Source organism: Silene latifolia, chromosome 3 (genome assembly GCF_048544455.1).
Source record: "Silene latifolia isolate original U9 population chromosome 3, ASM4854445v1, whole genome shotgun sequence".
Taxonomy (NCBI): domain Eukaryota; kingdom Viridiplantae; phylum Streptophyta; class Magnoliopsida; order Caryophyllales; family Caryophyllaceae; genus Silene; species Silene latifolia.
In genome coordinates, this window is record NC_133528.1 from 107389892 (window position 1) to 107404993 (window position 15102).

General features: G+C 40.2%; 1 non-coding gene across 1 annotated transcript; it reads right to left on the bottom strand.

The window, feature by feature from the left end:
- Positions 1-547: 547 nt before the first annotated feature.
- On the bottom strand, positions 548-654 carry LOC141650325 (small nucleolar RNA R71). The gene has a single exon (XR_012546366.1). It is a non-coding gene; the product is annotated as a small nucleolar RNA R71 (small nucleolar RNA).
- Positions 655-15102: the final 14448 nt, after the last annotated feature.

Here is a 15102-nt window from a genome sequence, read left to right on the forward strand (position 1 = left end):
ATACTCTAATTACTGCCAAAACGACCGTATCAGGACGTAGATGACAACTAAGAGGTTGACATTAATATTTGAGCAAACACTTGACGATAATCTTACGAACTGTCACAAATCGTTCCGCGAATCAAACATGCGGCCCAATCATCACCGGGTGGTTTGCGGGAGGTGCAGAAACGAGGTGTCTACAACAAGTCACTCAGAACCCACCCTTGACTCCATTACTAAATGATTAAAAATACCTATGACAGACAATGGAACTTTCGAGATAAAACCATCTTACATTAACCTGGTAGAAAAAAAATTGTTTAGAGGGGGAGCTACGGAAGACCTTTTTACAGACATGGAGAGGTTCGTTACATACTGCTGGTCCATACCCTTGACTTCTGGGGTGACTCAGGACCAAGTAAAGTAGGTGCTTTTCCCATTTTCTCTGCGAGATGGTGCTGCATAGTGGCTGCGTGATTTAGACATGGAAGATCAAGGGGTTACCGACTGGAACAGCTTAACTCTTGCCTTCTACAAAAGATATTTTCCGCCACAAAAGATAAATGCACTGAGAAATCAAATTACAAGCTTCAAACAAAGTCCCACTGAAGACTTAAATGAGGCATGGGTTCGTTTTAAGAGACTGGTTCGTTCAGTCCCTCACCATGGGTTTCAGAAGTGGTTTCTCTGCAACCAGTTCTACAATGGGCTGTATGATGACCATCAGACTCTACTCGATTCTTCAGCCAACAGGAGATTCCAGGACAACACTAATGATGCCAATGCCTGGAAACTAATTGATCAGATAGCTACCCACTCTGGCAAATATGGGAACCCTAGAGGTAGTACGAGAGGGGGTGGATCAGATGGAGTTGTTGCAGCTCAGTTAGAGGCATTGACTGCCCAGATTGCCGAACTAAAGATGGCCCAGTCTTTGGGAAACCAGCAGACAGTTCACGCCATGACCTAACAGGAAACCCCTTATAAGCGATGTGGTATTGCAGGACATGGTGCAGTTGAATGTATGAGCACCATAGAACAGGTCCATATTTTTCAGTCCTTCAAACAAGGTACACCATACTCAAATTTCTATAATAAGAGGACTAGTGAGCATCCTAATTTCTCTTACCGAAGCCAGAATGTTCTAAATCTTACTCCACCACCGTCGCAAGGTCAGAATCCGTCATACATTATCCCTCAAAATCGTGGAAATCAACCACAGGGTGGTTATCAGAGGAATAATCAAGGAGGTCAACAACATCAGAATAATGACCTGTCTGACATTAAGGCCATGCTACAATAACAGATAGCGGCCTCACAGAAGCAAGAGACCCTTATTACTCAATTAATGGCACATAATAAGATGTTGGACAATCAAATTGCCCAACTATCCACTTCAAGTAGACAACCAGGTACGTTGCCGTCTCAGCCTGAGAAGCCACATGACACGGCTAATGCAATTCATCTTCGAAGCGGTCTTACTTATGATGGACCAAAGATGTTTGAAAACGCTGAAGAGGTCATAATTGAGGAGTTAGATGTGGATGCGGAAGGAAAGTACGCTGACGAAGCTGCTGTACCGCCTGAAAAAAGTCGATCGACATAAATTGATGGTCGATCGAATAAATCTGCAGAAATGAACAATGAGGAAATTGAAAAAAAGTCGATCGACTGAGCAAAATAGTCGATCGACCGTGCCTGCCAGTCAATCGAGTACTTCTGATGATCGATCGACTTTTTCACCTAACAGAATTGCTGATCCATTACCAGTTACTGATGGGACGCCTCTTAATACTGATAAGGCGTCTAATTCTGATAAAGGGAAGAGTAAAGCTGCTGACCCGCCAATCGTCCTCAAGGTTCCTTTTCCAGGCCGCTTGAAGAACACAAAAGTCGAGCAGCAATTCGGTAAATTCTTGGAGGTCGTCAAAAATCTTCAGGTAACTGTACCATTTACCGAGCTAATTACCCATGTACCCTCCTACGCTAAATTTATGAAAAATATTCTAACTCGTAAGAAGAGCTTTAACGAAGTGGAGACCATTGCTTTTACAGAAGAGTGTAGTGCACTCCTACAAAGCAAGTCTCCGCCCAAATTAAAGGATCAGGGTAGTTTTTCAATTCCCTGTACCATAGGCACTCATATAATAGATAAAGCTTTATGTGATCTGGGTGCCAGTGTCAGTGTCATGCCCTATTTGGTTTGCGAGAAACTAAATATGGGGCATCTTAACGTTACCAACGTGACCCTACAGATGGCTGACTGCACAGTTAAGCGACCTCTAGGTGTATTAGAGGATGTCCCTGTTAAGATAGGTAAATTCTTTATACCTGTTGATTTCATTGTGTTAGATATGGCTGAAGATACTCAGATTCCTATAATCTTGGGTAGGCCATTTTTGGATACTGCAGAGGCTATTATTGATGTCAAACAGTGTAACACCCCCATTTATTCAGGAGCCTTTAGCTAGACATCCTAAGTAAATGAGAGCGTTACCATCTCGATTTCCCGAGGTAGTGAATAACAAAGTCCAACTCACCAAAGTACTTTAAATAAAACTTTAGCGATTACATATTATTACAACTTATCCAAGCTAGACATAATATAAAATTTGATACAACTCGCAGCGGAAATAAATAAAGTGATTAAATAATCTAAGTGGTCTAGACTTCTAGGTAGACTGGCCAAATCCTCACGCATTCCCATAAGCTCTCAAGTCAGCTAATCTTTAGTACCTGTCAAATCTGCTCCCCATTATGGTTCATCACAGGTGTTCACGAATACACAGTCAACCACGAGGTTGAGTAGGAATAAACACTAACAACAAGAACATACGATAGGCAATCCAATTCAATTCATATTGCACAACTCCCTGAACAACGTGCTCCTTTCCATGACTTAGCACACCTCCCTTAACAACATGCTCACATTACTTTGGTACCCCTCCCTTAACAACGTACCGCCATCATGTAATAGTACCCCTTTCTCACAACGTACATATTACCATCACCCTAGAGTACAAACTCCCTCAATAACGTACATCTGACTGTAGCACAGCTTATCACAATTTCCACATTCACAATCAACTATAACAATTAATTCACCTCAACACAATTATTAATATCAACCAACACAATGCAATACAATTCTCCCTTCCAATAAATACGATAATATCAACCAACACAATGCAATATAATTCTCCCTTCCAAAAAATATAATAATATCAACGTATGAACAATTCACATATGATCAATTTCACTTTAATATAAATAATCCATTATACAAAAATTAACGACCAAGAGTTGAGTAGGATTTATCCCTACCTGGCAAGCAATCCCAAATAAGCAGCTCAAGCGGTCCAAATAATTAAAGCAATCCGAACCCGATTATTATTTCTTCACAAATCGTCACCTAACATAAATATTATAATTTCCATCAATTATTAATTATTACATTTTATTATTATTTTTTATTCAAATTAATTATTTATTATTCAAATATAATTTAATTATATTAATTATTTTCTATACAAATTATTATTACGTAAAAACCCGTCTCAATAATTAAATAACCAACCCATACACAAATACCCAAAAACCCACGACAATCCCGTGAGACACCCAACCATTGTAATACAACGGTTTTATGAGTCTCTGGGTACTCTATCGAGTGAGGCTTACTCTGTCGAGTAAGTATGTTTTGGTATACGAAACAGTGTTCTGTCTGTAAGGTACTAGATCGAGTAGCCTTGGCACTCGATCGAGTAAACGGCACTCGATCGACTATGTTACTTACTCGATCGAGTAAGTTGGTTATCGGGTAATATTTTGACGGGTTTTGTTAATAATGCGAATTAGTATATATAATACGCCATTATCTTTCATAAATACTTTTATAAACCTTACACACACAAAAAGAGATTGCAAACTACGTTGTTCTCCCCATTCGCATTATTGGCAAATCCCGGAGCTAGAGAGGTCGGATTTCGTTGTTCTTTGCATCATAGTGATCCTTGCGTCAAGGGTAAGATCCACGTACCATTTTTATAGCATTTGGTTGACTTTGTTTAAACCCTAATTTTGGGAATTGGGGGGTTTTTATGATTTATTGTGTTGTTAGTAATTGTATGATTATGTGTTAGGAGGAGGATTCGTAGAGGAGAGATTTTGAGGATTTTTGCTAAGATCGTCTTTGTGTGTTTGCATTCCAGGTAGAGTTTTCCCTACTCAGTATTAGTTACATGATATGTGTGGTGATTGTGCTGTAGTTAGTGATTGTTGATTGATTCAGACGGTTGTGATTGTATATTGTTGATTGATTCAGACGGCTGTTGATTTTAGTGTTATGGTTATTGTTTATCTGTCTGTGTTTTTCAGGGTGCGTCCCTGGCTGAGTGGAGTCACTTGCAGGAGTGGCTTCACGCCCATGATTCGCCTTCTGTGGAACCCGCCACAGAAGGGATGTGCACATTAATGGACTTGGGTTTATCGCTCGATGGAGATGAGCGGGGCTTAGGTGGGAACGGCTGCGGTCCCCCACTGGCAGCGAGGAGTAACCTGTTGCGATGGGTACTCTTTAGTGTGTAGTCAGTTGTGTGGAGATTGAAGATGGAGACTGGGGTTGTGTTGAGCTGTTTGAACTGTTTGTGAACTTGTTTCATCGTGGCTTTGTTTTTGTGTAATTTAGTACTGACCCCGTTTAAATGTTTTAAAAACTGTGGTGATCCATTCGGGGGTGGTGAGCAGTTATTGAGCAGGTATGAGCTGATGCGTGATGCGTGTCTTTTATATGATGTTTTACGTCCTATTTTCCACGCATTTCAGTGCTCATTCATGTAGTTTATGCTACATTTCTCCCTATTTCCGTCTACTTCCGTATTTTTGTACATTATTGCAGAAATGTGAAGAATTCAGCGGAAATCAAGCTAAATCCGTCCCCGAGTATCCTGCATTGCATTTGACGTGAAGAATTCACTTAAGGAACAAGCTTGGTGCGCATTCCAAGGCCCAAAAGACAAATCCACGAGATTATAGAAATCAAGTAGCAGCTCAAGCAGTCGATCGACCACTACCTTCAGTCGATCGACCAACTCGCGGGTTCCAGAAGCTACTGTTCATTGCTATTCAGTCGATCGACCAATCCTAGCAGTCGATCGACCAAGCTGCTATCCCAGACGAGAATTAAAAGATCGAGGAACTTGAAGCCCACTATGTTTAGGTTTTGATAATAAGTGTTACGTATGTTTGCTATATAACGTAACCTAGAACATCAAGTTTAACATCCAGTTTTTATCTAAGTTTCACATTCAGTTTTAGAATATCATAGTTAGGGTTTGGAATATTGGTTGCATCGGATTTTCATTCATACTTCTAATCATTCCATTACTATTCTTCTGCAATTTTTGGTATTCCTTTTGTTCTACTTTCAGTTCATCTTTATTGCGTTGTTAGATATAGAATTGTTAGTTAGAATCCAATCCAATTATCGTTCTATGTTAATTGTTTGTTCTATTATTTTTAGCATGAATTCAGTAATCTTTATCGTCAATATTATTGTTATTTTTGCCATAGCCATGAGTAGCTAAATCAATTGTGCTAGGATGTAGGGGAATTGTAGTGTAGGCGGCAATATAAAGAACACGGCCTGATTCGCGTGTTGGTCGATCGACCACCTTACCCGGTCGATCGACTGACCACGTGAGGTTTTTATTTTCGTTTTAATTGTTTTAATTCTAAATTCGACGAATCGAGTGCACACGACTAGTTGAATGTTTAGGATATGACTGACCCATTAGATCGAGAGATAGGGACAGTTGCTAGATCACCAATTAAAATGACTAAACTATGCCGGGATCGAAAGATAGGTAAAGTTTAGACCGTAAATCACTTTTCAGGACGAAAGTTAGTATTAGTGATATTAGGGACCTATAACGAGATCGAAAGATGCTATTTGTTAAGAGTGGACCGAGAGGACCTCTTTATTTCCCGCCTCATGTGTTTTGTTTAGACCTGTTTAGTATGCTGCCGCCGAAACTATAACGAACCGACCATCCTAGTACCCCTTTTATACTTGATTTTATATATTTCATTAGTTTACTTTTCTTTTATTGTTATTAGCTCTGGACCAAACCCAATCAAAGCCCCACCTTTTGTTACCTTAGACCGAAACTAAGACAGCTAAGAATTACGTCTGCCTCTCTGTGGTTCGACCCGACTGCCGCTAGCTATAGTTGTAGTTGGAGATTATAAATTTATTTTTGACACCTCACGACGGGTATCAAATTTTGGCGCCGTTGCCGGGGAGGCAATAGTTCTAATTTTTAATTGTTTTAATTTTAGTCTTTCTTAGTTTAAGGGACATCCGTTCCTTAAACTTTTCTTATATTCTTTCTGTAGTTTCTTCTTATGCGCAGGTCATAGGGTGGTGAACTAGTACCATTAAATCCTGAGATTGAGAAATCCTTGCGCGAGTTGAGACGATCACAAAGGGTATTGCCGACAGAGGAAGAGCTGAGTACTCTGTCAAGCTACTACGAGAACGCTCTGTTTGAGGAAGATCCACCTACATCTCCTGCTTCTATTTCTTCAGCTGAGACAGTCACTTCTCCAGAAACTCCAGTCATGGCTGAAGAAGCAACTATTGCCAGTCACTCTGAGCCGACAGCCGCAAATCTCTATAAGGGGTTTTTATTACCAGGGGAGGCGAGAAAATTCGAGCCGAAGCCAGCTTATATCAATCTGGTTGAGAAAAACCAATTTGGGGGAGCTGCAAATGAAGATGCAGCTAAGCACATGGAGACTTTTATCGATTATTGCTGCTCCATACCTCCACCTGCTGGCATGACCCAGGATCAGATAAAAGAAACCATGTTTATTTTCTCACTCCGACATGCTGCAAGGGAGTGGTACAGGGATTTGGATCGGGAAGCTCACGGTATAACCGATCGGAATTTCGGCTTTAGCATTTTACAAGAAGTACTTTTCTGCATCGAAGACTATTGCCATTAGAGCTCAGATCACGAGCTTTAAACAAGGGCCTGACGAGAACTTTCACGAAGCATGGGTCCGTTTCAAGAAGCTGGTGCGAACCATTCCGCACCATGGGTTCGAAAAATGGAGCCTTTGCAACCAGTTCTACAATGGGCTGTATGACGATCAGAGGGCTATTTTGGATGCTGCAACCAATGGCCGATTTGCTGAAAACATGGGAGAGACTAAGGGGTGGAAGATCATCGATGATTTGGCCACTCATAAGGCTGAATATGGGAATTCGAGAGGAAACCAGAGGAGAGCTGCTGAATCTTCCTCTGTTGCTGCACTAGAAGCTCTCACTGCAAGTTTGACAAATATGAATTGGGAGGAGCTTCTAAGGGAGGGATGTACCATGTTAACGCTGTTTCAGACGGTCCTTTCGTCTGTAGAAGATGTGGAGCTGAGGGGCATGTCTCAGAGAATTGCTCTGTCCCCTTTGAGTCCTGTGCTGCCTTTCAACACTATAGGCAGACAAACACGTACTATGAGCCGAATGTCCACCCCAACTTGAGGTGGAGCAGCCAGAATGTCCTAAATCCGACTCAACCCCCACAACAACAGCAGCAGCAGCAAGCCTATGTGCCCCCTCACAAACAACCATATCAAAAACCTTTGTATATTCCCCAGCAGCAGCAACAATCCCAAAATTCTGAGTTCACCGAGTTGAAGAACTTATTGCTGAAGGAGTCCCAAGCTAGAGAGGCCGGGATGAAGATGCTAGAGAGCCAAATTGCTCAATTGGCTAGTAAGAGCACCACTCGAGCTCCGGGACACTTACCGACTCAAACTGACCAGAAAGAGACCCTAAATGCCATAACTTTGAGGAGTGGGTCTACCCTGGAGGGGCCTGCTATGGTCGAGGACGCCACTGCGAAAGATGAGGCAAAACCGAGTCAAAACAAAGCTGGAACGAGCAAAGGAAAGAAAAAGGCGTCTACCAGGTATATCAGTCGATCGACTGACATACCCGGTCGATCGACTGAAGTACGGGTTACAGAAGCTTCTGGTCCTGTTCATCCCAGTCGATCGACTGACATCACTGGTCGATCGACTGAGATCGCTGCTGATAACGAGATTTTTCGTCCTCCGATGCCCGACAACTTGAGGGATCATTTGTTCCGGGGCACGACAGTCCCGAAGATGTTGGGGAAAGACCCGAGTGCTGATGGGTCAGTCCCGGCTCCGAAGTTCGATCCGATGACGGTTAATGGCTCACATTTGAGACGGTCTGAAGAGGGGTTAAGCTTCAATAAGGAGAAGGTGGTGGACTTCCAGCCTAAGTCCACGGATGCCGGCATGCGAGACTTGGAGGAGAGGGCTAAGGTACTTCTCTCAGCCCCGTATCCAGAGAGACTAGTGCCGACGAAGGAATAGGTATCTTTCAATAAATTTGAAAAAGTTATTCGTAGCTTGAATGTACAAGTGCCTTTCTTTGAGTTAGTTAATCAAGTGCCTGTCTATACTAAATTCATGAAACAACTCCTGTCTAAGAAAAAGTCACTTGAAAATGTGCAGACCGTCGCATTAACCAAAGAGTCCTGCTCTTATTTGTCTCACACTGCACCCCATAAGCTAGAGGACCCGGGTAGCTTTTCTGTTCCTTGCAATATAGGTACCTTCTCTATTGAGAAGGCATTATGTGACTTAGGAGCTAGTATAAGTGTCATGCCCCTGAGTCTAGCTAGGAAGCTCAAACTAACTAGGTTTATAGTGACAGATATGACAGTACAGATGGCTGACCGATCTGCGGTCCAGCCAATAGGAGTCTTAGAGGACATCCCTGTCCAAATAGAGAAGTTTTTCTTCCCCGTCGACTTCGTTGTACTTGACATGCCTGAGGATGCCCATATTCCCATTATTTTGGGTAGGCCATTTCTGCACACTGCTGGTGCAGTCATAGATGTCGGTCTAGGTACCTTGACTTTTAAAGTGGGCAAACATTCTATTGTCTTCGCCCAACCGTCTAAGAAAAAGGACCCCATGTGTCCTGTAACTTGTAATACGGTTTCTGACAAGAAATCGTACTTTCTGCTTCCTGATATGCCTATCTCTATTCCTGTCGTAACCCTTCCGCCCCAGATTGGGAGCAAATTGGAGGAAGATTTGTCTATTTATGATCTTGCAGGAGCTGGTTTGGGGAAGAACGAGCTACAAGTTACTTCAGCTGTGAAGAAGCCGATCATTCAAAGAGGAGGTCTTGGTTGCCTTAGCTATGCCACCGATGAGGAAGTTGATGACGAGCCGGTCAAAGTAACGAAGTCTGACTTGGATTCTGACGAGCTAGAGGAGGTCCTTGACTGGGGAGATGATGAGAGTGTTGATCCGTTGAGCCATACGAATGTGGAAGCTGAGAAAGGTGCAGCTGACAAGATAAGCACCGTTGAGGCTACCTCTAGTAGCCAGAAGCCGACGAAGTGGGCCATACCATGGCCGTTTTTGATCAACTACTAGTTGATCACATGCTTATCAAACATTTTATTGCTTTTAAACACTTTTTATTGCTTTTGTGTGCGCGAAACTTCGCATTTTATTTTGCTTGCTTGGGATTTTATATGCTTTAGACTTTATTTTGGGTTTTGCGCAATTTTGGGCGCGTATTATTGTGCACTTGCAGGTTTTTAGACCTCATTAGCTCAAGAAATTGAGCAAATACGAAGAAATAAGAAGTTACAGCAGTATTTCCAGTCGATCGACTGGTCTAGTTGGTCGATCGACTGGTCTGGTTGGTCGATCGACTGGTCTGCGGTTTCCAGGAGCTTCTGTTCCTGTTCACTTGGTCGATCGACTGACTGGTGTGGTCGATCGACCGACCTGCACTCCTGTACCTGTTTACGACCTCTCTCCTGCTATGTTTGGTCGATTTGCGGACTTAAGGGAGTTTTCTACTCCAATTTATCTTCCGTCATTTTATTTATTTCTTCTATTTTTCTCAATTATGCACATAATACCGCTTCATTGTTGTCTTTCTCGATTTTATGCGTGGTACTTTGTTTTGTCTTTCAGGTACTTTTTTTGGTAGCACTACTGGCTACTGAAACCTCCTAGCTCACGCTGGTTTGGGGAGGTTTCCTTTGCTGCGCTTAAAGTCTTGTGAGTTCCCGAATTCCACTTCACGTCATTTTTATTTGTTTGAATTTCTCGCAAATTCCCGTTTCTCTTTTCTTCATTACATGATTTTGCACAATGGGGACATTGTGCGATTTGGTTTGGGGAAGGGTTTTGCGTCGCATATCATTTGCTTGCATTCACGTTTACATTTTTCCTTGCATTGTTTATTTCATTTTTCATATATACAAAGATTCAAAATCCAAAAAAAAAATAAAAAAAAATTGCAAAATTTCAAAATTCCAAAAAAAATGCACGTTTATTTTAGCATATAGTTCGAGTCGGAACGGTAGTATTTCAATGATGATATTGCAATTGCATCTGTTTTCGCCTAAGCCTTGCTAATTAACATGTTATTAGTAGAATCATATATGCATGTCTACGAGTTTTTGTTAAATATTTTGCTGAAACTTTAGACTTGACTTTGAAAATTGGCAACCTACATCATATTTCTGAGATTTAGAGCCTATAACTGGTGACATTTATGACCGGTTTATTTAGGAATGTGAGTAGTACTCCTTATGAGACATGTTTCCTTAATATGCATAAATATGAACTTAATCTGCTTAATACCTGTATGCATTCGGGTTTGTGGTTTGTTGACACATGTGGTAGAGGTTTCCTTTTTCTTATTATGCCCATAAGCTCCACACTGCCAAAAATAGTCTTTTTGTCCCATTACCACATCCTACATTTAGCCTGTCCTTTGTCAAGCTAGTAGTCCATGTTTTTGGGATTGTTACTTCGTTTTTGGTGGTATTTGCTCAATTGAGATGATTGTTGGGAAACGAAATGAAGGAAGGAAAGAAAAGAATGAAAAAAAAGAAGTGAAAAAAAAAAGAAAATGATCCGAAAAAAAAAAAGAAAATGATTTGAAAAAAGAAAAGAGGTTCTGTACTGTTTAAGCAGTCGATCGACTGGCATTATAGGTCGATCGACTGAGGTTCGAGAAAAAGAGAAAGAATCAATTCGCATAATTCAAGCCTTTATCTTTTGGCGATTTTTGCTCCCATGTATTATTCATATTTTATGGGGAGTTGGTTGATTGCTTTTATATCTGGAGATTGTGAGATTTGTGCTTGCTATAGCACCGTTCCATTTGATTATGAGCAAGAAGTTGGATGTTGCCATATGGTTCCGTTTTGGTACTAGCTTGATCACCTGTACCTCCACTTTTCCATAAAATATTTTGCCTCTTCTTACCCATACCTCACATATCCCATATATACCTCGGCATGTGTCATGGTCATTTGTTGGTTGGAATGCATATGTACGGTCATAGAGATTACTTTCATATTATATTGCAGGCATGTTCTTATGGGTCGTAGTTAGGTGAGAGTCTTTACAAAACAAATTCTTTCTATCCTCTTATTTTTTCACCTGTGCTTATGAGTGATTTGAGCGGCCCGCGAGAGTCCAATTTGATAAGTCTCTATAGTTGACGGTTCAGCATAGTTTTTAACGACTTCATAACTCGTTTGCATGATTCATACGCTAATTGATTGTTGGTTGTTGCATTAAAATGGTTTAGGCTTTACTTGTTGCAATTCGCTCTGAGTTTGAACTCGTTCCATTTAGATCGAGTCTAGTTCTTGCTTGGGGACAAGCAAGGGTTTGGTTTGGGGAAGTTTGATGCGTGTCTTTTATATGATGTTTTACATCCTATTTTCCACGCATTTCAGAGCTCATTCATGTAGTTTATGCTACATTTCTCCCTATTTCCGTTTACTTCCGTATTTTTGTACATTATTGCAGAAATGTGAAGAATTCAGCGGAAATCAAGCTAAATCCGTCCCCGAGTATCCTGCATTGCATTTGACGTGAAGAATTCACTTAAGGAACAAGCTTGGTGCGCATTCCAAGGCCCAAAAGACAAATCCACGAGATTATAGAAGTCAAGTAGCAGCTCAAGCAGTCGATCGACCACTACCTTCAGTCGATCGACCAACTCACGGGTTCCAGAAGCTACTGTTCATTGCTATTCAGTCGATCGACTAGTCCTAGCAGTCGATCGACCAAGCTGCTATCCCAGACGAGAATTAAAAGATCGAGGAACTTGAAGCCCACTATGTTTACGTTTTGATAATAAGTGTTACGTATGTTTGCTATATAACGTAACCTAGAACATCAAGTTTAACATCCAGTTTTTATCTAAGTTTCACATTCAGTTTTAGAAGATCATAGTTAGGGTTTGGAATATTGGTTGCATCGGATTTTCATTCATACTTCTAATCATTCCATTACTATTCTTCTGCAATTTTCGGTATTCCTTCTGTTCTACTTTCAGTTCATCTTTATTGCGTTGTTAGATATAGAATTGTTAGTTAGAATCCAATCCAATTATCGCTCTATGTTAATTGTTTGTTCTATTATTTTTAGCATGAATTCAGTAATCTTTATCGTCAATATTATTGTTATTTTTGCCATAGCCATGAGTAGCTAAATCAATTGTGCTAGGATGTAGGGGAATTGTAGTGTAGGCGGCAATATAAAGAACACGGCCTGATTCGCGTGTTGGTCGATCGACCACCTTACCCGGTCGATCGACTGACCACGTGAGGTTTTTATTTTCGTTTTAATTGTTTTAATTCTAAATTCGACGAATCGAGTGCACACGACTAGTTGAATGTTTAGGATATGACTGACCCATTAGATCGAGAGATAGGGACAGTTGCTAGATCACCAATTAAAATGACTAAACTATGCCGGGATCGAGAGATAGGTAAAGTTTAGACCGTAAATCACTTTTCAGGACGAAAGTTAGTATTAGTGATATTAGGGACCTATAGCGAGATCGAAAGATGCTATTTGTTAAGAGTGGACCGAGAGGACCTCTTTATTTCCCGCCTCATGTGTTTTGTTTAGACCTGTTTAGTATGCTGCCGCCGAAACTATAACGAACCGACCATCCTAGTACCCCTTTTATACTTGATTTTATATATTTCATTAGTTTACTTTTCTTTTATTGTTATTAGCTCTGGACCAAACCCAATCAAAGCCCCACCTTTTGTTACCTTAGACCGAAACTAAGATAGCTAAGAATTACGTCTGCCTCTCTGTGGTTCGACCCGACTGGCGCTAGTTATAGTTGTAGTTGGAGATTATAAATTTATTTTTGACACCTCACGACGGATATCAATGCGTATGGGATAACTGGGAGGAGTCACCACGATGCAGTTTAGAAGTCTTCCGCTGTGTTTGATGGTTTTATAGTCTTTTGATAGTAGACAGTTTTGGAGAACTTGTATCTCTTTATCAGTTTTGGTTTTTGGCATGTAATCACATTAAACGTTATTTACTATTTAAATATGTTTCTTTATTGTCTTATGATTATCATTGCCTCGGGTAACCGAGATGGTGACGTTCCTATACCTGAGTGGTCCTGTTAAGGCACTTGGAGTATGGGGGTGTTACAAAATGGTATCAGAGCGACGATCCTGAAACCTGTAACTAATGAATCTAATGAACATAGGGAGTCAATTAAAATGAACCCGGGGAAAAAGTTGTAGGAGCTAATGCAAAGGCTTGGGAGACGTCCTAAAGTCGCGAACTCGCCCTACAATTTTGAACCGGTCACGTGGGGTATGTGTCGGGATCGTTATGTGCTTATTGTGTACTTTGTGTATCTATATAGTAGTATGTTGTGTGAATTGATGGATGCATGCATGTGGAGGATGGGAGATCTGAGTTGAAAGATGATGATGACGTGAATTGTATGTTGGTTGATTATAAAGCATGAAAGTATATATATATATATATATATATATATATATATATATATATATATATATATATATATATATATATATATATATATATATATATATATATATATAATGTGACATGTTAGAATTATGAAAGGAAAATTGTTTTGTTTTTATATATAAAGCAATGCGTAAGTATATATGTTATTGTTGTCGTTTTGTGTAAGAGTATATAAAGTTGGGAGTGTGAATTGAACATGTGTTGGGTGAATATGTTGAACGAATATGGTGGATAAATATGAGGTATGATGGATGAATTGGTGGAAAAAGATGAATAATCGTTGTATGATAATATGATTTCTGATAAAGCATGTTGTATGATGGAAGAGATTTTATAATGTTGATTATGCTAGTAACATGTGAATAGGAGACTTGATGTTATATATTTGTGATTTTGTTTACGTAAAGTTATAGAATAAAAACATGTAGGCAATACATGCTTGGTAAGTTGAATGATGTATGTGCATAGTGAATGTTGTTGCTTGGATTTTGAAGATAGTAACATGTGGTTAGGGATACTAAGTTTATGAGTATTGAGTTGTTTTTGTCTACCTTGTTGTTGTTCAAGTTGTTTGGAAGTAAAAAAATCGAATAGTTATGTCGTCTGATTACAGCAAAGTTGTCTTTAAACTGTTATAACTTGAGATGCATAAAAGATTTTGTTGTAATTCTAATTGGAGGTGATAGCTTGTTCTTTTACGATTCTAACGATAGGTCACACGCCCAAAACGACCAAGAAATGAGTGAGTTATGACCGTTTTACGAAAACTGGACAGTGCTGAGAAATGCGTAGGGTACTCGATCGAGTGGCCCTTACTCGATCGAGTGCACCTTGGTACTCGATCGAGTACCCCTTACTCGATCGAGTAGCCCTAGTAATTTTTATATACGTGTCTCTGACTTTCACTTACTCGATCGAGTAAGTTATTTAATCGATCGAGTGGCCTGTACTCGATCTAGTGACCCCTATTTTGGGTCATATGCTTATCTTTTGATTTCGTTGCATATTATGTTTAATTCAAAGGTATTATTTTGCTTATTTATGCATTGTTTTATATGTATGTTGAGCCTGATGCGTAAGTTACCCAATCTTATGGTGTAGTGAGTGGCACCTATGGTGAGTATGAGTTCGGTGGAGAGGACATGAGTTATATGTGGTTGTGATAGATAGAGGTAAAAGAAAAGGAAGATTGACAAGGCTTAATTGAGGCATAGAGCA